This window comes from Carassius gibelio, chromosome A17 (assembly GCF_023724105.1).
Source record: "Carassius gibelio isolate Cgi1373 ecotype wild population from Czech Republic chromosome A17, carGib1.2-hapl.c, whole genome shotgun sequence".
NCBI lineage: Eukaryota > Metazoa > Chordata > Actinopteri > Cypriniformes > Cyprinidae > Carassius > Carassius gibelio.
The window spans coordinates 22,717,193-22,741,451 of NC_068387.1; the positions used below are offsets into that span (position 1 = coordinate 22,717,193).

General features: G+C 36.8%; 1 protein-coding gene across 1 annotated transcript in view; it reads left to right on the forward strand.

The window, feature by feature from the left end:
• The window catches only part of smyd3 (SET and MYND domain containing 3), a 133,932-nt gene that overhangs the window by 30,802 nt on the left and 78,871 nt on the right, over positions 1–24,259 (forward strand). The gene's annotated exons all lie outside the window — the stretch shown is intronic.

Here is a 24,259-nt window from a genome sequence, read left to right on the forward strand (position 1 = left end):
AACACATACTGAACTTATGTACTTTACCGGAGAGGTCCGTGCATATTCATAATTACATGCAACTTTATCATAATTGGTGCATTCAGTTTTTATGTCAGCAGCTCATACAACAGCAGCATGTAATTGCTTCATCAAAGTAATTTTATACTGAAGTCATGTTATTTTCTCTGTTAAAGTCCTGTAAAATGGCAATTTCCTCTTTCTGAGGGAATTTTTTTTTTTTTTTTCTGTGCATGTTCTGAATTAATCTCTCAATTTACCAGCCTAGTGAAAGGTTTAACCAGCCTTAACCTTGTCTGTTTGGGTTAAAAAAAATTACAACCCACCACAGAGAGAAAGAGAAAATAAATTATAAAAAACTAAATATTAGAATATAATAACGAATGAATGAATGAATAATATTTCTCAAAATGTAAATATATAACTTTAATTCAGTGTAGTAGCAAGTGCTATAATAGGCCTAGTTATAGTTGTTAAACTATATTTTTAAGGGAACTATTTGCTTCATGTGAACTTGTTTTGCTACATCCTGGAAACAAGAAATGAGGTGATAGGCAGTGATGTAACTCTGCTCAGTGGTTACAGGTGTCTGAAGGATATCACATCAGCAGGAATGAAATGAACTGAGCTTAGTGGAGATGATAATGATGTGATGGATCTAAGATCTCAGACGGGTTTAGAATGTGTGTGTGTGTGTGTATCTCCCATAAGAGCTGAAAGAGCAGTATTTATTGAACTATTGTGCAGCTACACTCTGGAGAAGCAGTGCTGCTTTATAACCGTGATTGTGCAGCATGGAGCTAAAATCTCAGAGGTGTTTTTAGGGTTGAATTTATGACCTGGTATGAAATGCACTGACTGGGATTTTCCTTCATATGGACACAAATTTCTATTATATTTAAAAATGGCTGTGTGTGTTTTGTTAGGGTTTATTTTTTTTTGAAAAAAAAAAATTATGCCATTGAAAAAAAAAAACATGGTTTTGTGTAAATACCATGGTATATATTACAATGCTGTAGTATTTCCCCATGATACCACCACGATGGTGCGATGGTACCACCACAGTTCTTTTTATTGTTGTACCAGAAAACTACTATCACTGCAGATTAGAAACTAAAATCACAGCACTTTTACAAATTACCAGACCTTTTACCATGCAATGCTCTGTATTAAAATTATTTCTGAGTTCTGACATGCATTACCTACAAGCATCCACAGCCACAGCCAGATTGTTACCATAGAAACCAGCTCTTGGCAACATCTCTCTCTCTTTCTCAATTCAGCACTTGTTAAAGGACTCGTGACGCTCCCATTGTTGTTTGTAGATTAAAGTAGGGCAGATATATTGGTATGTTTTTCTTTGTTTTACTACCAACATTTGTGCACTGTTTGTGGCTGCATGACTTTGGTGCTGAATAGATTTACATGATACCACATATCCAGATTACATTTAGTGCTAGTTCTGTTATTCGTTCAAAACTAAGTTCTGTTTGTATTTATAAAAAGAAACTCATCATTTCACATAAAATACTGTAATATGCCAGATTAATATGCAAAGACAACTATAAGTGTAAAAACTGCTCTCTTTTAATATAAGGTAAGTGAAATTAGGAGGTACAACAAAAATAAGTTTTTGATTTAAATTTGAGGAAAACCCCATCAGGCCAGCAGTGCTGAGCATTAATTTCCCATCTAACGCTGGGCTGCGACAGAAATGCCATTGGTTACATGTTAATTATCTTAACGACAGGCTTAGCTTAATAACTCGAATGCTATTGTTCAGGCTGTGTTGCATCATTTTTGTAAGGACAATATAAGATCCTATTTGTTTAATTAATTGAGCATTTGAGTAGTTCATGTCTGCTGAAATGAAGCACCAATTTACTCTCTCACTCCCTCTTTCGCTGCAGTTGGTGAAATTTTCCAAGACTGCATTTTTCATGGAAATTAGTCTTAGCTGTGATAATTAACGTTCCTTTCTTTGCATTTAATTGTAATTACTGTGCAGTGGCTGTGCATTTATGATCAGTATGCCACATCTCTTCATTACAGTAGCTTAATTTATACTCCCCTCTGTACTGAAGACTGAAGATTTTACTGATGAATTCATTCAGTTAGCTGATTTCTGTGTACTGTATAGAAATGTGTGTATGGTTCACCAAAGTGTTTTTTTTGTTTGTTGTTGTTGCTATTTAGCATCTCTTGTTCTCTTTGGGCTTTTTTATTATTCAAACGGCCCTCCGTCGAGAGCAACCTCCTCAGAGGTGTTTCATATTTTGGCAAATGCATCTCCTTTGATATTGGCCTATGGAGAATTTCAGTGCTTAACTGAAAGATATTAGCAATGAAAATTACTAGATGCTCGTTACCTTTCCCAACTCGAAGGACTTTAGTTGCTTATCTGTTTATTAATGTTTGTATCATATTGACACTATGCCTCAAGTTTTCCCATCAGTTTCAAATGAGGGTAAAAATGAAAGCAATTTTGCAACTGCAGAACTTCATACCTAATTTTAAAATCATGGATATGTATCTATTCTGTTTATAGAACTATATCTTTCTTTCTTTAAGCATCCCCGTTTTCCAAAGTGGGTTGGGTGATATAAGCAAAACTTTTCTAGTTTTCATGGAAAACTGAAATGTATTTTTGACTTAAAATAATGTCTTTAGTAAAGACAGGCCTGTCACACATTTAAATAATTGTTGTAAATCGTAGGAAACAAATGTAAGTAGTTTAAGAAATAATTAAAGTTATGTTATTGTGATATGAAATAAAAAAATGATATTGTGTCCTTTATTTCAAGTCCGGTCAGTGCATCACCCACATGTAGTTGGAAGGTGCAAAAAGCATGCCTTTCTAAGAACAAAATTTCTTATAGTATAAATAATTTCTGTTCCATCTTGAATGTTAAAGCTGCATTAAGACCTATGTCAGTTGCTAGAGTTAAAAGAGTCTTTGAACTTGGTAAATTTATGTTCTAGAATATATTTCTTGAGCAACTTCCAGTACAAGACTAAGAATAAAAACCTCCTTGTCGGATCACAGCCAGGATGCTTGAATGGAAAACTGAATAATTCTAAACTCCCACAACTGGGAAATCAGCTTTTGGCTTAAATTTCCTCCGAGATCCATCATGTAACACAACAAGTTGGATCTTCATGTCTGTAACAGTGGACCACCACAAAACCTGCACTGGTTAAACTCTCTCATACAGTTATAAATAATGAAAGCTTGCAGTGTTTCATAATGATTTATCTGACAAACCCAGTAACAAATTTTTTTTTTAAAAAAAGAAAAGTTTCCACATTTTCACTTTCATGTGCATATCTTTGCTTTCTATTCCTTGTATAAAGCTGTTCAGTCATGACATCAATTTATAATTCGGTAGATTGGAGTTCCCTCTTCAGTGTTTAATAGTGTTTTTTAAAGTGCATAATGGTTTAATGCATGAAAGTTACTGCAAGTAATGTTCACCACAGATCTTATACATACATTTCCTGTTAGTTTCTGCCATCTGTTTTTCCCGGCTGGTCTTGATAAAGGGCAGGTATGGCTTTCTGTCACGTTTCTCTTCTATAGCAATCACGGCAGAAAATCAGTAACCTTTTGATTCTAGTCAATGTTTGATGAAGATTTTCTTTCATTGCTCGTACTAATTGTATGAATGTGAGTAATACCAAGTGAGATGCTGCTTTGAGTTTTCTCCAAGGGCTTATTATGTTCGCACAATTTATGGCAGGTCTCCTCCTTAATGGACTTGGAGAGAAAGCTGGAGACCGCATGGCCTCCACCTGTTTAGGTCAATTTTTGCAACCAAAACCCTGATTATTAAAGTCTGAACCTCTCTCGTTTATTTCATTTTTAAAATATTTTTTTTTATTTAGGGAAAAATTTTAAACATTAATACAAAATCTAACAGAATGTCTATAGTGCATTTGCATTTGATTGTGTTTTTTTTAGTCATACTGATGTTCTTTTTGACTGTGGGTGTTCAACAGTTTTAGATTGCGTATAAATAGCTAACAAGGAACGAATTGTCAAGGGCATTTCTCAAGGTGAACTGAGTGCCTTAGCAAACTAAGAGTTTTTCCAAATGGATGTGGTTCACAGGTGCCAGGGAAACCAAACCAGTCGTGGTACCATCCAGAACAAACAACAGGCTTAAACACTGCAGGAATGTGCCAGAATCACTTCATCAGACATCTGCTTAGGACTTCTTCAACAGCAAACAAGTTGTGGAGGAAAATGCTGTTATCCTTTACTTAGCCTCATGTTATTTCAATTTTAAAACGACTTTTTCAATTTTAAAAGCTTTGCATGAAGAGGAACAGAATGAAGCCATCATTCACAAATAATCATCCCCTCTCTCAGGTTTCATTCGCATTCAAACTTGCAATGCCATGTTTACTCACAAAAGATGTGAGAAACAGTGTATTGATATGTGTAAATGAAATCGAAGCACCTAAGAGGAACGATTAGCAGTAAATAACTCATTGACACAATATTGCACATATTGTTATGCAGTTATATCACTGCATTGTAAAAACTGGCAGAAACATCAGAAACATTTTCTAACTAAGATTTTTATGCTGGCATTGATCCGTAAATGACACTAGAGACACATTGTTAATTGTGATAAGACAGATGGAGTCCTTTCTGGATTTAGTCACTGAATAGCTTTTCTCATCTGAAGTCCTCCCGAAAGACAGCTTTGTATTTGAATGCTAAGATCCAAACCAGACAGGAATAAATCATTAGCAACAAATGTCCTCCTGACAGCATCTGTTTGCAGAGCTACAGTTTAAATAGAACTGGGCCAGGAGCTCTGGGGATCTTCCTGTCTCAGCCAAGCACACAAGCTTCTGTTTTTCTTATGAGGTTCTCTCAATCTCATCACATCTCGTCCTCTTCCAGGGGCAATAACAGACTAATTCTGGAATTTTTTTCATCCTGAGATAATTCCGAGGTTGTTATACTCCCTTCTTTTTTTTCCATCCTGTTGTTCTGGAACTCCTGCTGAGGACTCGTGAGATGCTTTGAGGGTGTCTCGAAAACCTTGCTGTGCCGGAGTTGCCTTTGGGTCACCACCAACATCTCAAACCAGTAAAAACCCAGGAGACGAACGTCTTAAAATTAGCAGACTTAGCACATGCAAATTTTAATAGTATACACTTCTCGCTTTCTGAGTTCACTTTTCTTAAACGTCTGCGTGGGTTATTTTAGATGAAATTTAAGTGCCTGTTTATGATTAAACCAAAGTTATTTTATTATTTAATAGCACACAATTTTGAAAACCCTCACTAGTAAAACTTTTATTCTGTATGTTGTTCTGTATACCTTGGAAAAAAATTCTGAATTGAAAATTCTTGTTTGATTATGGAATTTGCTGTATTTTATTATTAATTACTTATTTGTTCACATTGAACCAATCAGTAAACATCAATTATTCAACTGATCCAATCAATTCCCAAGAGTCTAAAATTGGGTTCTGCAATGCTTTTTATTTTTATTTTTCTTGTATGGGAAGCAGTTTTCTTCGGATCACAATAAAGAAGAAAAATCAGTCAGTTTTTTATTCATGGCATCATTAACTGAAATGGAAACCACACGAGAAGTTCACTACAGCTACATGGTGACAAAATTACACGGCCAAATTCTTTTTTTTTGCTTACAAAGAAGCTTTCTGTTGGTCAGCGAATCCATTTGAACCCATTGCAAAATCTGCATGTGCAAATCTTTCACCCATGAGAAATACACAATTACAAGGATACATTTTGAAATTACAAATTTTTGCTTGCGGAAATTCACCGATCAATGGAAAATGTGACTGTACCTTAAGGTTCATAGCCATTTACCACAGTCTGATGTAATAGGGATGGGACAACGCGTCAAGGCAACGCAAAATATGCGCATCGATTCGTCGACCTGTTTTTATTTCTCTAAAAAATGTTTGCAAAACATTTACCTTATGTTCGCTGAATATACGCGATGGCCGGATCAACATTCTGTCCAACGTTATATAACCAATCCAGGGGTTTTTCTGCATTGATCTTTTTTTTTTTTTTTTTGGCGGCTGTCAAAGCCTTATTTGATCGGTGAGTGATGTAGAATGACATGGCGCGTACGAGAGACAGCCCCGGCTGTGCGCGCGCACTAACAGTCTTCAAACAACACAAGCGCTTCTTTCTCTCTCTCTCCCTTGTGCATATTAATCAAAATCATTAAACACGATAGAAAAAGGGCGAAACACCACAGTTTCACGTGCGCTCGCGCACTCACAGTCTTCAAACTACACGAGCGCTGTCTTGCGCGCTCTCTCCCTCCTTCCCATATTAACCAAAATCATTAGACACGATAGAAAAAGGGCGGAATGCCAAAGTTTCACGTGGAGCATTCAGAGATTTTATTTATTTTTTTCTCCATGACAGGCTGCTGGCTCCCACTGTTCATTTTTTTTTTGAAAACCACTCTCTGTATTAGCTTAAAAGCCCTCAAGTTTGGTTACTGTATTCTTTCAATTGCTCTAAACAAGTATTTTGGGAGACCTTTTTTATTGAATGCTAGACATAAAGTTGTTGTTATTTTCATCTGAAAGAAGAACTTTTTTCATTAAGCTAGGCTCTATGTGTTCAGTAAGCTTGTTTCAGTAAGCTATGTGTTTTCAAGGCTTCAAGGTTTTATTGAATGCTATCTCTATACAGGTGCAAAGTAATGCATTCTTTGTCAGTCTTTTATTTTGTAATTTTAAGAGCAATAAACATATATTGCAATGTTAAGGAAATCATGTTTTTTTCATTCAGATATGTAAATCAACATGTATAAATTGTTAGTAGTCAATTAATGGGGAGATAATCGAAATCAAATCGGTCTGAAAAAATTAATCGTTAGATTAATCGATGCATCGAAAAAATAATCGCTAGATTAATCGTTTAAAAAAATAAACGTTTATCCCAGCCCTATGATGTAAGCAAGGTAACGGCTTTATATAGAAATACTGGGTTCACCAATATTACACTTTAACCACCACTTAAACCAGTCTAAACTGTGTTGTTGGTCTTTGCTAGTTTAAGCTGATCTTAGTTGGTTTACATTGGTCTCTCAGTCTGGCCAAGTTGTTGTTTGGCTCGGTGGCCAGCTGGTTTCCCAACCTAACCAGGTGAAAAATGCCCAAAAATCTAAAAACAGTGAGCAAACCACCTTAGACTAGTTTAATATTTTCATTTCTACTGTAAACTAACTAATAGACAAATACTGTTTTCCCTTTATTAAGTTGTTTGTAAATGTATAAATGTCACAATTAATTAAACCGCAAGTAACACTTTGGAATAAATTTGACATTTTGGAATGGAAAGACTAAAATAGTATTTTCTTGTAAAAGATACTCCAGTAATTGTATTTTATTATTATAATTTTTTATCTGTATGTAGTGCATTTAATTGGATGGACATATTTATTGATATTTTTGCTACAGTATAACATTTATTTATATTCAACATTTCCCTTGACTTAACCATATCCTGTATGAGTGAGTTTGTTGCAATGACTTTTAAGATGCATGCAGTGTTGCATTTGATTTTGGTCTAAATAAGCTGTCTTAAAAAGCAGTGTTTTAGTTTGGAGTGAATGCATGATGCCTTAAAATTTTCTCTAGGTTGGCAGCTCAGTGTTCTGCTTATGTTTGTTAATATGGAGTGTGTTGTATGTCAATGGTGCTTGTGTTTGGTTGGGTATTTGGACAGGATTCATGCTTCAATTGGCCTCCTTCCCGGTGTCTCACATGCACATGCATTCACGCACCGGTGCTCTCTTTGGTCGGACCGAGTGTCTCTGGAACAGAGATGTCACGGCATTGAGTCTTCTGCCATGGTATCTAGGGCCGTTCTGAGGGTGTGGAGGACATCTGGTGCTCTGCCCAGACCTACAGAAGAGAGAAAAGCAGCCAAATGAAGAGTAAATATCTAGAGAGAAGAGCCGAGGAAACATGACATTTACAGAATTACACTTGACTGTTTTGTTTGCCAGCTTGTTGGTGGCCACAATCATTGGCTCAAGCTTAAAGAATGCTGCCAAATTGTGAAAAATCTGCAATAATATGGCAGACTTGAGGATATTGTTTGTCTGAGTGTAATGAAATGGGATTGTGTTGAGATCCATCTTATTTGAGATGCAAAACAGTCAGATGGTGTCCACGAAAGGGCTAATTCTCTCTCGCTTTCTCACAATTATACATGTGCTCACATAAATTCACTCACACCCACACACACACACACACACACCGTGAATCTCAGAGAGCACTTTTAAAATCTGCTCACATCCACATTTCTCTGCTGCGTCCAACAATTTGTCATTGTGATTGGCTAACATCTCTCTGCTTCCATTCTCCGATCGCCAAGGCAACAGAACATTCATTCTCAGCTACTTCCCATGCTCAAATTTCCACATCTTCTTATTTTACATTTCTTTTTTTCTTGCATACTAATTAAGTCAGCATTTCAAAAACTAGGCTTTAACATTTCTTAAGGCAAACCTCTAAAGGCAAAACCATTGTTCTGTTTAGTTTTTTCAGACACTGGTTAGTTTTGTGATTTTGGGCTATTTATCTTTCATATCTTGGTCTTATTTCAGACTAGTAAAAAGAAAACATCTCATCTGATATAGACATTTATGTAATTGTTATATTACACAGTACTTCATCTGTTTCCATCTGTAGATTGCAATTCTGAAGGTTTTATACAGAGGTATTTGTTCATATATCATTTGATATTTTGATTCCTAAAAACTATATATATATATATATATATAAATTAGCACATCTTTAATTACATCATAATACATTGTTTGCTTATTTAAACATAACATTTTAGAAAACTTGTGGTAGTCTTAGTACACTGTGATTAATCAACTTAGAAAAAAAAAACACAGTGATTTTTCTATTAGTTCAAATTATTTTTCTATTCATCTATGTAGTTTTGCCTCCAGTTTTCTCACTGGTTTGGGCTACACATGGGCTTTATTGCTTATAATTTTACATTGTAGGTATAATGCTAAATGTATTCCACAGGGAAATAGCATTCCTCATGAAGGAAGCACTGATGTTGAAGTAAATCTATAATGATCAGGTAAGTAAAAAAGCCTCTTATTGGCACTATAGCTTCCAAAGAACATTATATGGCTCTTCACTATAGAGACCATTTATTCTCATTGGTCGATTGTCACCATCTCCATGGAGATTTATCAGATAGAGGGACAGATAATAAGGAAGTGAGAGTCTTTTGAAGTGAAACGATTCCTGAGGTGGAAATAAAGAAGAGAAATGATCCCATAGTGTGCTTATAAACACCGTTTTTATTTATTTATTATTAGATGTTTTTGAAAGCTGAATTAGTATTCATAGATACAGAGGTGATCTGCCCTTGATTAACAGTGTATTTGAGCTCACATGTAAATGGACTTGGAATGGAAATGAATTCTGGGAACATCTGCATGATAATTTTATGAAAGGCGCAGACCTAGAGCAGATATGAGTGGTCACCGTTCTGGTTAAACTCTTTGAGGGTGATTAATTTTTTTTTAGATTTGGTATAATATATTAAAATGACCTTCCTGTTCAATGACTAGAACGTATATGAATTAGTCATGAAGAGTTTGTACTTAATCCCTATTAATATGGTTTTGAACGTTTGATGTCAGATCTCACGTCTTTATTCTTACATTAAATTCTTTTGATTTTTTTAAAGTTTTACAGATTGCTTTATAGATCATAGACCGCAAAAGCAAAGTCATGGAAATAAAAACCACATTCATTTTACTCTATAGGTTCGCTTTTAGAGGTAACATCTTTCAAGAAAGGCTTAAGATGAGCTCTGAAGTTAAGTGATGTCATGTTTCTTTAGAGATTACAAGTCTGTGTGATTGAATTCATTAAAAAAAATAAAAATAAACCGGTTTAACTGGAGAATTCATGGTGAAATACGACCTAATGAATGACATAATTGACATAATTACACACTCATTTAAATGTGTAGTTATGAACTGATTTTAACGATACTTTTTTTTTTTTTGAGAATTTAATTTCTTTATTGATCTTACTCTTGTTTTTAAAGGGGGTGGGGGGTGAAATGCTATTTCATGCATACTGAGTTTTTTACACTGTTAAAGAGTTGGATTCCCATGCTAAACATGGACAAAGTTTCAAAAATTAAGTTGTACGTTTGAAGGAGAATTTTTGTTCCCAAAATACTCCTTCCGGTTTGTCACAAGTTTCGGAAAGTTTTTTTCGAGTATGGCTCTGTGTGACGTTAGATGGAGCGGAATTTCCTTATATGGGTCCTGACGCACTTCTGACGGAAGAGCGCACGCTCCCGTATAGCAGAGCACTGAGAGCAGAGGCATTCATTGATCAGAGCGAGAGCGTCGCGAAAAGTCACAAAAGAAGTGTGTTTTTGGTTGCCAGGGCAAGACAACCCTGCACAGATTACCAAAAAAAAAAAAAAACAGCATTAAGGGACCAGTGGATGGAGTTTATTTTTACAGAGCATCAACGGAGTTGTGCAAGTGTTTTTGTTTGTTCCCTGCATTTCGAAGATGCTTGTTTTACAAACAAGGCCCAGTTTGACGCCGGATTTGCACATCGTTTATTTCTTAAGGATAATGCAGTCCCAACGAAAAAGGGTCACGATCGTGTGTTGGAACCGCAGGCGGTGAGTAAAACTGCTTAAAATATCTCTACCTCCTTGTTAGTGCGTCCCCTCCCATGCCGGAGACCCGGGTTCGAGCCCCACTCGGAGCGAGTCGTTGCTGCTGCTGCTGCTTTCGTTCAGTTTCAGCCTCGGGATCTGATTCTGGATCATAAATAAACGGCTGAATCTGACTGTAAGCCATGGTTTGTTTTGGATGATGGGTTTTCCCTCACGGTAATGTCACAGTTTCCACATGCTCTCAACGCAAAAGCCTATTCGCGCTCGTGATTCTTTAGCTCCGCCCACACGTCACGCCTCCAGCCAGTCGTGTTTTTCCGGGAAAAATCGGTACAGACTATCTTTCTCTTATGAATATAATAAAACTAAAGACTTTTTGGATTTATGAAGGATGCAGTACTACTCTATAGGTACTCAAGATTAACATGATATTGAGTGAAAACGAGCATTTCACCCCCCCCCCCCCTTTAAAAACAGTTGAGCAGAGTAAGTAAAAACAAAAAAAACAAATGCTGTTTTGAATTGGAGTTAACCTCTTAAAGGGATAGTTCACCCAAAAATGAAAAAATTATGTTTATTTGCTTACCCCCCGGGGCATCCAAGATGTAGTGACTTTGTTTCTTCTGTAGAACATGAATGGAGATTTTTAAATTAAACCATTGCACTCTGTTAGTCATATAATGGAAGTGGATGGGAATCAAGGCTAACACAAAAAAGCATACACCATTAAAACCTAATTAAACCCTGCTGCTCTTGATGATACACTGATGTGTAAGGACTCAAAATGATCGCTCTGTGTAAGAAACTGAACAGTAATTATATTGTTTTTATTTTTTTATTTTTTTTACCTCTGATGCACTGCAATGCCTGAACTGTATGAGCAAGACCCTAAAGAATCATACCAACTTGTGAAAACATGGGCATCCGATATGCCCATTAAAGACCAACAGAAACCCTCAGTAGGAAATTGTGAGGAGCTCAATAATGTAGTTGATCCCAACAAGTTATTAGTTGGTTGTTGAACTACATCCTAACCCATATTTGATGGAAAATTACTTCACCATTTTATATTATGTCCATGTTGCTTATTTGATTGCACTCTTGTATTAAAAATAATAGCCTTTTGTCGTCTTTGTGATTTCAAACACCTCTTGTCGTGATTCACCTTGGAGCTGTCCGGTTTAGTTGAAGGCTTAGATCTCCTCACAGAATAATGTTTTTTATCATTTCTATGCACTATATGGAGGCAAAAATACTACTGCGCTCTACTGATCTTCAGGTCTCCATACAGGGACTGATTTGCTTCATTCTCTAACAGAAAAATCCACTTCAATGTGCGTATTGATCTAATCTAACACCCGTATCCATGTGTAACTCTCACTAGCATACATCAGCACCTTCAGGTCTAAGGAAGCCAGGGAAGAGCAGGGTTCTGGAAATGAGGGCTCAATCTTTAAACCCACCGAGAACACAAACGCAACGCTATTAAACTCAGCTCTGAGAAATTAATTGACTCTTCTGACCGGCATTGGAGAAATCCGGCAGATGTGTATTCAGGTTAGCGCTGGCGTGGGCCTGTGTTGCTTTAATGATGCAGGGGTGGATCGCTCTCCTGCGAAGCCGCGATGTGCTAGAACACATGTAGCTCAGCCGAGAGGGAGCAAATTAGAGCAGAGGGCTGACACAAGAGTAAGGACAAGGTCACCGTTTCGTCTTCCCAGGGGCTTTAGTCGGATCAGTATTTTTATTTATTTATTTTTCTTGCAGTGAAGAGGGTCATTTAGCTCTTGCTCTGGGTCTCTTCTCCAAGTCCTTCATTAGTTCCCCTCATTGATCACCTTAAAACGTCCTTCAGTTTGTTTAGTCCACGGCTAATTAATTCAAATTTTGCTCAGACGTGGGATTGAATTGCTAAACACCCCAGAAACACAAACGGATTGTTCTTTGGCAGTGCCAGGGGACTGCAGATGTCCCATGTAATGTATAATGCATAAAGCATATCATCTGATGGGGGATCAGATAGTTTTAGCATGTTGTTAATTTCATCATTTTCATCAATTTCATAATTTCACAGATTCCTCTTAATAGAGTGACATGCTGCAGACCACTTGTGTTTTCATTGAAGTTTTTGCATGTTGTTATTATGAAAATGCCTGATATTAAAATCCTATACTGTTTTTTCTGAATTAATTAAAATTGAAAGACATTAAATATGTCTTATTTACTCACCCTCCTTTCATCCAAGATGCAGATTAGGTTGTTTCTTCATCAGAACAGATTTGGAGAAATGTTGCATTCCATCACTTGCTCACCAGTGGATCCTCTGCAGTGAATGGGTGCCGTCAGAATGAGAGTCCAAACAGTTGATAAAAATATCACAATAGTCCACATCACTCCAGTCCATCAGTTAACATCTTGTAAATTGATAACCTGCATGTTTTTAAGAAACAACTACATCATTAAGAAGTTTTGAACTTCCCACTATTGCTTCTAAATTGTGAGTCTGACTGCATCTGAATCAGTCGAGAAAAATGGACCGATCAGGCTCAGTTTACAGTCTTAACCATTCTAAACAAATATATTTTTTGGTGGAAGTATTATAATGGATTATGGACCCATATTTTGTTCAGAAGCATTTAAAGTTTAAATGCCCGAATAGATTTCTTTCTTACAAATTTGCAGCTTTTCACAATATGTTAACTGATGGACTGGAGTGGTGTGGATTCTTGTGATGTTTTTATCGGCTGTTTGGACTCTCTTTCTGACGGCACCCAGTCACTGCAGAGGATCCATTGGTGAACAAGTGATGTAATGCTACATTTCTCCAATCTGTTCTGATGAAGAAACAACCACTTCTTCATCTTGGATACCTTGAACGTGAGTAAACTATCAGCAAAGAAATTTTTTGGGGTGAACTATTCTTTTAAGTCAGTTGCATAAAAAGTGAATTTAGGAATCACAGAATTATAATTTGCAGTGTGAAGAATGGATATTCACTTTGAGATTTGATTACATTTGCTGTTGGTGAATAGGTTTTTCAACAAAACAGGGTTTTTTGGGAGCAGAATTGGAGTGGGTTATGGTTTGACATCTTGATCAATTGTGTTTTGACTCTGGTGGTGCCTCTGCGCTGCAGGCCGTATGTAATCAGATCTTGAAACATGCAACACATCAGTCATGTGTAATGCTGGTGATGCTGGTGTTGAGTGATCATTGTCTTACCACTGTGATTTTTCAAGTCTAAAGCATGTTATCGGGACACTTTGGTGGTCCCTTTTGATTTCAGGATAGGATGTACAAAATAGCTTTAATATGGGATCTTTGTAAACATGATACATGTTTGATGTTCAAATCATTACGGCTAGACAAAATTCTTGATACTTAAGGATTAGGATAAAACATTTTTGAAAACATATCTGCTTTTAACATTGTTTAATCCTTGTTTTTTCTCATTATCGTTATGCATCCGGTCGTTTTACTTTTGCATTTGTGTACATTTTAATATTATTTTCATATTTTTATTTTAATATCATTTCAGAGATTTTGACAAATAAATATGATAAAATATTGAAATCTACAGCATAATAATAACAACAATAATGATAAATTATGTTTTAAAATGTCTAGACAATGTTTTTAAGGTAATAGGAATTGTGGGAAATGTGCTTAATTGTCATTAAAAGACAATGCAGAACAATCTTAATGGTGTCACAAATCGAAATGAATCAAATTTTTTATAATTAAGTTTCTTTGTTTAAATCTTCTTTTGAAATTTTGTGTGAAATAAAATTCAGACATGTTCTTGAAAGGCCATGTTTTATAAAGCATGAGGAAGAATAAGGAGCATAGTAAAATGTGTCACACTACTTTACTCTCTCAAAGAGAGAGAATTATTTGGAATAGAAGTGGATTGGTCAGTCTTCGTAGGTTGTGCAACGCTTAGCCTCAAACTAAACGGCTTTCTGGAAGTTGTCTGCTGTGATCAATCAGAATACGGAGTATAGTAAGACTTGTTTATGCGTGAGTATGTGATTATAATGTAAGGTCAAGCTGATGCGTGTCCCTTTCTTACTGCCCCTTTGCAACAATAATAGTTTTGGTTATGCTTTCCTCTTTCTCTCTTTCTCAGTTTTCCTCCCTGTGTCTCTCAGACCCCCTGGGCTGTGTTTCTTGCACATTATGTCCTGCTCTCGTTCTCTCTCTCCTCACTGCAGTGCCTCGGGGTCTCAGCAGCGATGTGTTTTATGAACAGTTCTACCAGGGGAGGCAGAAAAGGGAGGAAAGACAAATTAAACTCTGACTGCACTACATATAAACTGTTTTGGCATCTCTTCTTCTCCCATGGTTCTTAAGTTCATCTGTGCCACACACCAAGCTTTATTTTCGTAGTATAAATAAATGGATATTAAATGTTAGTCCAATCTTTTCCTTATCTGCCGATCTATCTGTCTGTCTGTCTGTCTGTGCATCTGTCGTTCTGTCCTTCCGTGTGTCGTTCTGTCTGTCTATCTGTCTGTCTGTCTGTAGCTCTATCTGTCTGTCGTTCTGTCTGTCCATCTGTCGTTCTGTCTTTCCGTCTGTCTTTCCATTCGTCTGTCCATGCGTCCATTTATTTATTTATCTGTCTGTCTGTCTATGTGTCTGTCTGTCCATCTATGTGTCTTTCTGTCGTTCTGTCTGTCTGTCCGTCCGTCTGTCGTTCTGTCTGTCCGTCTGTCGTTCTATCTGTCTGTCTGTTGTTCTGTCCTTCTTTCTGTCTGTCTGTAGCTCTATCTGTCTGTCGTTCTGTCTGTCCGTCTGTCATTCTGCCTTTCCGTCTGTCTGTCCGTGCATCCATTTATTTATGTCTGTAGATCTGTCTGTCTGTCCATCTGTGTGTCTTTCTGTCTGTCGTTCTGTCTGTCCGTCTGTCGTTCTATCTGTCTGTCTGTCATTCTGTCTGTCTGTTGTCCTGTCCTTCTTTCTGTCTGTCCGTCCGTCTGTCTGTCTGTCTGTCCGTCTGTCGTTCTGTCTGTCTGTTGTTCTGTCCTTCTTTCTGTCTGTCTGTAGCTCTATCTGTCTGTCGTTCTGTCTGTCCGTCTGTCATTCTGCCTTTCCGTCTGTCTGTCCGTGCATCCATTTATTTATGTCTGTAGATCTGTCTGTCTGTCCATCTGTGTGTCTTTCTGTCTGTCGTTCTGTCTGTCCGTCTGTCGTTCTATCTGTATGTCTGTCATTCTGTCTGTCTGTTGTCCTGTCCTTCTTTCTGTCTGTCTGTAGCTCTATCTGTCTGTCGTTCTGTCTTTCCATCTGTCTTTCCATCCGTCTGTCTGTGCGTCCATTTATTTATCTGTCTGTAGATCTATCTGTCTGTCTGTCCATATTTGTGTCTTTCTGTCTGTCTGTCTGTCTGTCTGTCTGTCCGTCTGTCGTTCTGTCTGTCTGTCTGTCTGTCCGTCTGTCTTTAGCTCTGTCTGTCTGTCTGTCCGTCTGTCGTTCTGTCTGTCTGTCTGTCTTTAGCTCTGTCTGTCTGTCCTTCTGTCTGTTTGTCTGTCTGTCCTTCCGTCCGTGCGTCCATCTATTTATCTGTCTGTGGAACTATCTATCTGTCTGTCTGTCTGTCCATCTGTCTATCTATCTGTCATTCTTTTGTTCTGTCCACTATGTTTATTTATAGCATATCAATAGCATAACTGTAGATCTGTGTTTAGAATCTATAAAATATAATCAACAGCACATTTTTTTTACCTTTATATATAAAATAACACCAGTTATTTTCAACCTATTCATTAAAAAAAAGGTACAGAAACAATATGAGGTGGGGTCTCCTGATAATATTGCAAGCTGACTGCAGTGTCACAGACAGACAGCACATAATGATGATGTTTATGAGGCAGGTTAGTACTGTCAGTCTCAGACTCTGCTCTCTTATTATGCGAGTTTGATGAGCTGGCTCTGCCTCCATGTCCAATCAGCAGTGAGTGCTGTCATCTCTACAGCAGATAACACTGCACAGCCTCCTGGAGAGGAAGAAGAGGAGAAGGTCTCGTTCTTGCTTGCGCTCTCTCTCTCTCTCTCTCTCGCTCTCATAGTTGCAGTAAATTAGAAGATAATTAATGCATCAAGGTTTCTGACTTCAGGGTCTAGACTGAGATGATTGCCATGTTTGTTAGTGAATAAATAGTTTTTATACATCTCATTTCACTATTTTGATGAGATTCTGCGTAATGCAAAGTTATGCACAAATTATGAGGTGAACAAAGTGTTAATTTTTTTATATATATATATATATATATATATATATATATATATATATATATATATATATATAGAATTTTATTTATTTTATTTTAAGTAAAAATTAATTACAAAGTATAGTTTTGGTTCAGATGCCAGATTTAGATGAGCTTCACTTAGTAGTTATTATGCATCAGTTTATGACAGGAGAACACCCTCATCATTAAACACTAGTTTGGAAGGCGTCGTACTGCTCTCTCACCCTCCTTTAATTCATAACAACACTCCCTCATTCCTGCCCTCGAAGAGACTGCGTTCGAAGTGAAAGTTCAATTATCTGCAGCTGCGATTAGCTTCAAACCTTGGTGTTTTAGCATAACGCATGAATATTTTACAGATCTATTTCATAGGTTTAATCGGGATTAATTGGTCCATTGGGGGGATGAATTAGAATTTTAAGGCCGTTCCTTTGTGCCTCATTTAAACAGCAGTGCTAATTAAAAGCAGGTAATATCTCTCTCTCATCACGTGCATTACTGGAGTTCAGCTCTCAAATAACATAGTGTTTAAAAGAGAGCTTGATGATCTTAAAGATGGAGTTCAGAGGTTGTTTATCAATCTTTGACAAGTCCTCTGCACAATCCAATCCCTGCTGCAGAGAACACCCCCATATTACCACCTCATGGCACATGCACACAATGTACACATTTGTCATAAATTCCTGCAGCTGCGTCAGAGTAGTCGTAGGCTCTTGGTCCCCTCTCTGACCAGTTTCCTCCTGGCTCTTTCATCCAGTTAGGAGCGACGTCCTGATCCAGGGAGGGTCTGTGTTGTACTAAATGCATTCCACTTCTTAATAATAGATTTCAGTGTGCTTCTAGGCATTGATAAAGGTTGACAGTTTCTTGCCACCCATAGTTGATTTTTTGCTTCAGTTGCACAATTTTTTTCTGACATGTTGGTGTTATATCTTTCACTTGGATGTTAGAAGTTGAACTGTACAGTAAATACAGCTGGATAAAACAAATACGGTGTCTTCATTTCAGGTTGCAAAACAACAAAATGTGATTATTTTAAAGGGGGGTAATTCTATACCCACTGTGTGTCTTTGTGTGTGTGTGTGTGTATATATATCTCACACACACGTACTGTGTATGATATTATATTATTTTTCTCATATGACAGCAGTTTTTTTTTTTTTTAATAGAAATTATTTTGTAGTCGCAGTCTTCATGTGGCTATTAGTGCTATTTGTAGCCTTTTTCTTATCCAGTACCTATTCTTCTTTCTGTCCCATTAGGCTTTTCTTTTTTGAAAAGCTCTGCATCAATTATTCACACGGTCACACTCTCATTGCTAAAATCACAGGAGGACGTGATCCCCAGTTTTATGTCCACCTTCTCCTTTATAAAGACTGGAATTCCACAGAGCTATGGAAATTCCGTTTTTGCTTTACAGTTTGCTAACTAAACCAATCGTCCTCAACTGGAGCTGAGCAAGACCATGATGAAAGAGAGAGAGCAGTAATGAGCAAACCCACACTGAATCAGTCTACCGTGTAGATTTTGCACTGGTTTTGGAGGAAAATCTGCAGAATTCTGCTAAATGGGCTTAAAAACATGTTGAGCTAAACATACTAGTCTCTTATTGATACCTGAAAGCATTATCAAGTTGCCTGAAATGGTAATAAATGCAAGGTTTGAGTGGTAGAAATTGTGTTGTGTAGAAAGTGAAATCACAGTGAGCTCTGCTAATGAAGGCCAAACGGGGCTGACAGCATTTTTTTAAGGGAAGAGGTAGGCAGGGGACTGACAGAAAAAAATATATTGTATTTTTTTCATGTTTTGAATTATTTGGGGAGAAATGGACTTGACAAGACTGTGGAACTCTCTTATTCTATTTTCTCTTACCACTAAACCCAGACATACACATTTCATTCACCTAGACAAGCTGGTGATTTGGAGCTTTTCCAAAATAGATTGCCTGTGCCGCAATCTATGCTGCACACTGTATTTAAAGTTCCGCAGTATGGAAAATTTAACACGTTTTTTCCTGCACGTATTGGCGCAATTAATGTCAGCATCTTCTCTCTCGTTATGCTTGTGTTCTGTCACACTAGTGACGATCGCTTCTCTGACAGCACTGACAATGAAGTGGTTTCTGTTCAGTGCTTCTGTGTGAAGACAGTGCCAAAGATTCACTGTGATGCACCAGATCTGTGAAATAATACAGGAATTACTCATTGTGAAAGCCACCACAGACAGACACTGATCTTGTTCCATGAATAAATAAAGGATTTTCACAAAACAATTTTGTACTCCTTTTAAAAATTGAAGATGTTTCTTATTTTTAGTCAATAAAAATAATGTATTGTTACTGTTCTGTCACTGGTCAAAAAGTCTTAAGTGCTCAGGTGGGTAATGTGAGTTCAAATCCGCCTTGCAACATTTTCCTCTCTTTAAGGTTAATAGAAAAAAAATCGTATTTACTTTTTTGCATATTACACTATTGTGCAAAAGTTGCTTATGTTCACAAAGACTTCAGTTATTTAATAAAAAATAGTAATATTGTCAAATATTATTCTAATTTAGTAAAAAAAAAAAAAGTTTGTGTAATTTATTTCAGTGATGACAATGCTGAATTTCCAGCAGTCATTATTGCAGTCTTGAGTGTCACATGATCCTTTAGAAATAATAAATATTTCTTAAAATTTTGTTTTGTGCTGATTAGCATTTTTTTGTGGAAACAGTGATGCATACTTTTTTTCAGGATTCTCTGATTAATACAAAGCTCAAAAGAACAGTGTTTATTTGAAACGGAATATTTTGTAACATGAGAAATGTCTTTACAGTTACTAAAGATTGATTTAATGTATGTTTGCTGAAAAAAAGAAAAAAAAAACTCTCACCCCAAACTTTTGAATGGTAGTGTCTAATCTTAATGGCACTCTAATAAACATACACATACTTTTATATACATGTACATACACAGGTATTTCTATATCTATTCATCTGTAGATCTCCGTTCAGTGAAGTCTTCCTGTTGTAAATGTGTGGAATCACCTCTTGGATTCCAAAGTGGTGGGCATGACTTCACTGCTCCAGGGGTCAACATTAATATCCAGAGCTTACTGCAGCTCTGTGAATCAATATCTGCTGGAGAGGACACGCTTAGCTTGGGCAGCAGCCCACACTTCTCTCTCTGATGGGACTTCATCCCTGTTAGATCTTCCAGAGATTGCTTGTGCTGTGAAGGTGATAGCAAAGCCCCCTGAGCTGTGAGTCCCGAGTCACCGTCCCAGAAAGCCATTGAGGGGGTCACACTGTACCAGACGCCATCAAATATTGGGCCGACTGGACAGATGACAGGGTAAACACGAGTGAACATTGTCCTTGCACAACAGAGCATGTCCTGTTCCTGTACACATGTTCCTTGTTTAGATCGGCTGGCGGTCGCAGGATGTAATCCTGTTCCAGTCCTTTACTTTTCATGTTTGCTGTGATCACATCTTCAGTAGTTAGAGACATATTAATTTTCTGAATCCATGTGTAATTAGGGGGTACCAAAGTTACTGTAACTTGTTAGTTAATACAGAGAGTAACACATTTGCAATTAACCTAATTTGACCTTATTGTCTATTGTGTAATTGTATTTATGTATATATACAGTATATATGTGTGTGTGTGTTTGTGTGTTTTTTTAATATAAATATTGAATGTTGTCAGTACAAAAAATATATATTTTTGGAGCCATAAAAAAAAAAGCGTGTTTGAAGATCTCGCTCATACTTGATATTGGTTTTTTTTGTTACGATTTTTAACCAATATAATGAATTTGGGTCATTTTCATAACTATTTCAAAAGTGATATAGCTGTTCACATGTTAGACTTTGATTGCTAACAGGTGTCATCTGTTGGAACTCTGTTTGAATCTGTGAGAACTTATTGAGCCATTGCCTTTGCTTGTGTGTGTGTGTTTGCCTGGCAAAGGTCTTTGACCGAAACATTGTTATTTTTTTACTTTTTGAGTAAAGGGAGCATAAAGGTGTGCAGATCTTTTTTTCTTTTATTTGATATACCTTTTGTTCTTTTACCTGGCCAAGAATTTTTTTTTTTTTTGGATGTCCGTATTTTGACCCTTTCTTTATATATATAACTATTTCATGACCATTTCAGGTTTTGTTGTGACCTTGTATATTGGGAAAACATGTCCCATTGTTTTTGGAGCTTGATGATCATAGAGGAAATTAAGTTAGTACAAATCTGTATAAAGTTTCTTTAGAAATTCTCCTTTTGCATTACACAGAATTAATAGCATGATATTGGTTTAAAACAACATGAAAGTGAGTAAATAATGAGTGAATTTTCATTTTTGAACTATTTGAACAATTTCTTTGAAGTCTTAGATATAAGGATTTGCTCCAATCATGTTAGTATATATTTTAAAACATTATACAACTGTATAATGCAAAATATATTTGTATCAGTTTATTTGTGTTTATAGCTGCTTTGTGCAGTTTTTAGTTAGTATTCAGGTCATGTTTAGTATTATTTTTGCTCATCGTTCAATGCATTTCCAGGTCTCTCTGTGTTATGTTGAGGGCTGTACTGTATGTAGGGCCATTGTATAATAGATTTTCCCCTTTACATTTCTTCTTGGCCTCACAGGTGAAAACAATTTTCCAGTTATCTGGTGGAGAGGGTGCATGTCCTCAGGAGCCGTTTGTGTTCTCAAATATTGTTTTTCATCTCTGAATCAGTCCTTGGAGAGCACTTCCATCTTGTAACTCAGTGGAGATTTAAAGATATAGTTCACCCCGAAATGAATATGTTTGTCATAATTTGCTTACCCACATGTCTTTCCACACTTTTATGGCTTTCTGCAGGGTTTTCTGTGGAATATGAAAGGAGACCCTTTCAAAAAGGTTTTGTTAATAGGCCCTAGCAAATTTCTTTCGTAAATAGACTGTTTCAGATCTGCGTATGACATGCTGTGTGACATCAAAATGAACTGATATCAATACTCTGGTAAAATCACTTTTAAATACACATCAGATGTGTATAAGTGAAAGCTGAAGAGCTGGAAGCCAGCTTTTCTCCCAAGACCCCTGTTCATATCACCCCCACCAGACAAAATATGTCTAAAGAGACATACAGCAGATATTATTCTTCAAACACCATTAACATGTTCTGTGCTTTCAGTTATGATTCAAAATGTGCCCCTTTCCCCCTACTTAACACTGAAACACACTTATCCGTGACAGACACAGGTCTTTTCTGCTTATTTGCTTAATTTCACACTATATGAGAAAGAGACCCTTCTTTTCTGTGCAGCTGGTGTATGTGTGCTTCATCAAGCAGAAATAAAGGGTTCTACATCTCTCTCGCTCTTTCTGTCCTTCTCCAGCTTACAAAGTCACCAGCTCCATTGTGCATTATCTCTCCTCAACTTATCAAAGCTATGTATGAAATATGAGAGGTAATATTGTGTTGTGTAAATGGCTATAGTGCACTCTTTCACTGTCTGACAATTGCCATTCAAACATGGTGCCATTGGCAATAAAGAGATATATATAATGAAGGAAAACATGAAGTCCCTTATGATGTAAGGTAAGGTTTCATTATTGTCATTTTTCTCTTTCCATGTTGTGAAAAACCTATGAAGAAATAACTGAGTTAAAGCTAAAGTTTTTTATTTATTTATTTATTTACTTTTTTGAGAAAAGAAATACCTTATTGGACAAGTGTAAGGTAATACTTGTCTATGAGCTAGACCAGCACCAAACCAGTACAGACCAGCCTTAAATAGCATGGGGAAAGTATGTTTAAAGGGAACTGTAAGTCATGCCTTAATGGTGTGTGTGTGTGTGTGTGTGTGTGTGTGAGCATGCTTATGTGGTTTATGAGGACACAAATTTGTGTAATAACATGGTTATGACATAGGTTTACAACGAGGAGGTGATTTATGAGGACATTTTCAGTGTTCCCATAATTCAAAAGGCTTATAATTCAGAATAAGTTTTTTTGTAAATCCAAAAATGCACAAATCTTCCTGTGAGGGGTAGGTTTAGGTGTAGGGTTGGGGTAGGGCAATAGAAAATACATTTTGTACAGATTAAAAACCATTACGCCCCATAAGTCCCCATATACCAACATGTATGCATTGCAAAACTCAAAGGATCACTCTGATGGACCATTTCCAAAGTTTGTCCTCTGTAATAAATGTGGTCATTATCAAGCAGAATGGAAAAGGAGGCCTCCGTCATTATCCACACTCAACAGGGAGCCATCCCATTTACTGTGTGTGTGATTTTACCCAAACATAAAGATGGTTTCCTCTTCAAACGTTCTTATTTTTGGCTGCTCCTGCTCACAAATATGCCATTAGAAATGCACTGTCATTTGGCTGAGTTAAACGGTTCAGTTGATGCCAAAAAATGTCCTTAGGTTCAGGTGATTGTACAGATATTTTTTTAAGAAGTCAGAGAAGAGTTATTTCATTCAGTGTTATTAGGTGTTTTAATGGCTTTTCATGAACTGGTGTAAAATGTTTCACATGTTTTAAGTCTGTTAGAGCAGTGGAAAAACACAAAGACATTAACATTGATCAGATAAGCTAGTTACTTTTTGTGCATAAAAGAAAAACAAAAGACATTCTTGCCAAGCGATAAACCAAAGCCAATCAAATTGATTATTCTAATCAGCTTGAAGAAGTAGATGTCAGAACCTTTATTTGAATGTTAATGATTAGATGGAAATTAACTGCTTGATTGATTGCTGTCATGACTTTTGGCTCCGTCTGTATCCAGGATTTCAGTCTCAGTCTGTGCTGTTTTCGCTTTGGAAATAGTAAGAAGATATTTGAATTGTTTACTAATAAACTAGTGTTTTCTGAGTCAAGGATGTCGCAAGGATGAAGTTGCCAGTCCTGACTCCCCATCTCCTCATTAGACGCGCCTTTAGAGAGAAGTAAATCTTATGGATTGATTATAATGAAAGAGTTTTTGTTTTTTGATTTGTTTTATTTCATTACGTAGTAATTCAAAACTTTCTATAGATATTTTCTCATGTCTGTGAGGCAAGTGTTCTCTGAGTTTCAGATCATTTTTGAACTCGTTAAAGACTATTTCAGTGTTTTAATACACCTGCGTTCCTTATTTCTGCATTCGTGTTCATTCATAAGGGAACATGCATAGGATGGAGGGGAGCAGGAGGTGGATAAGTCAGCGGAATATTCCTTTGACGGAGCGCGAGTCAGAGAGGTGGCGGAGGTGATGCAGGCTTTGATGGCTGTTGCAGGGAAACACAATCCATCTGTCTGACTGTCTGGGGCTTTTCAAGGCCAG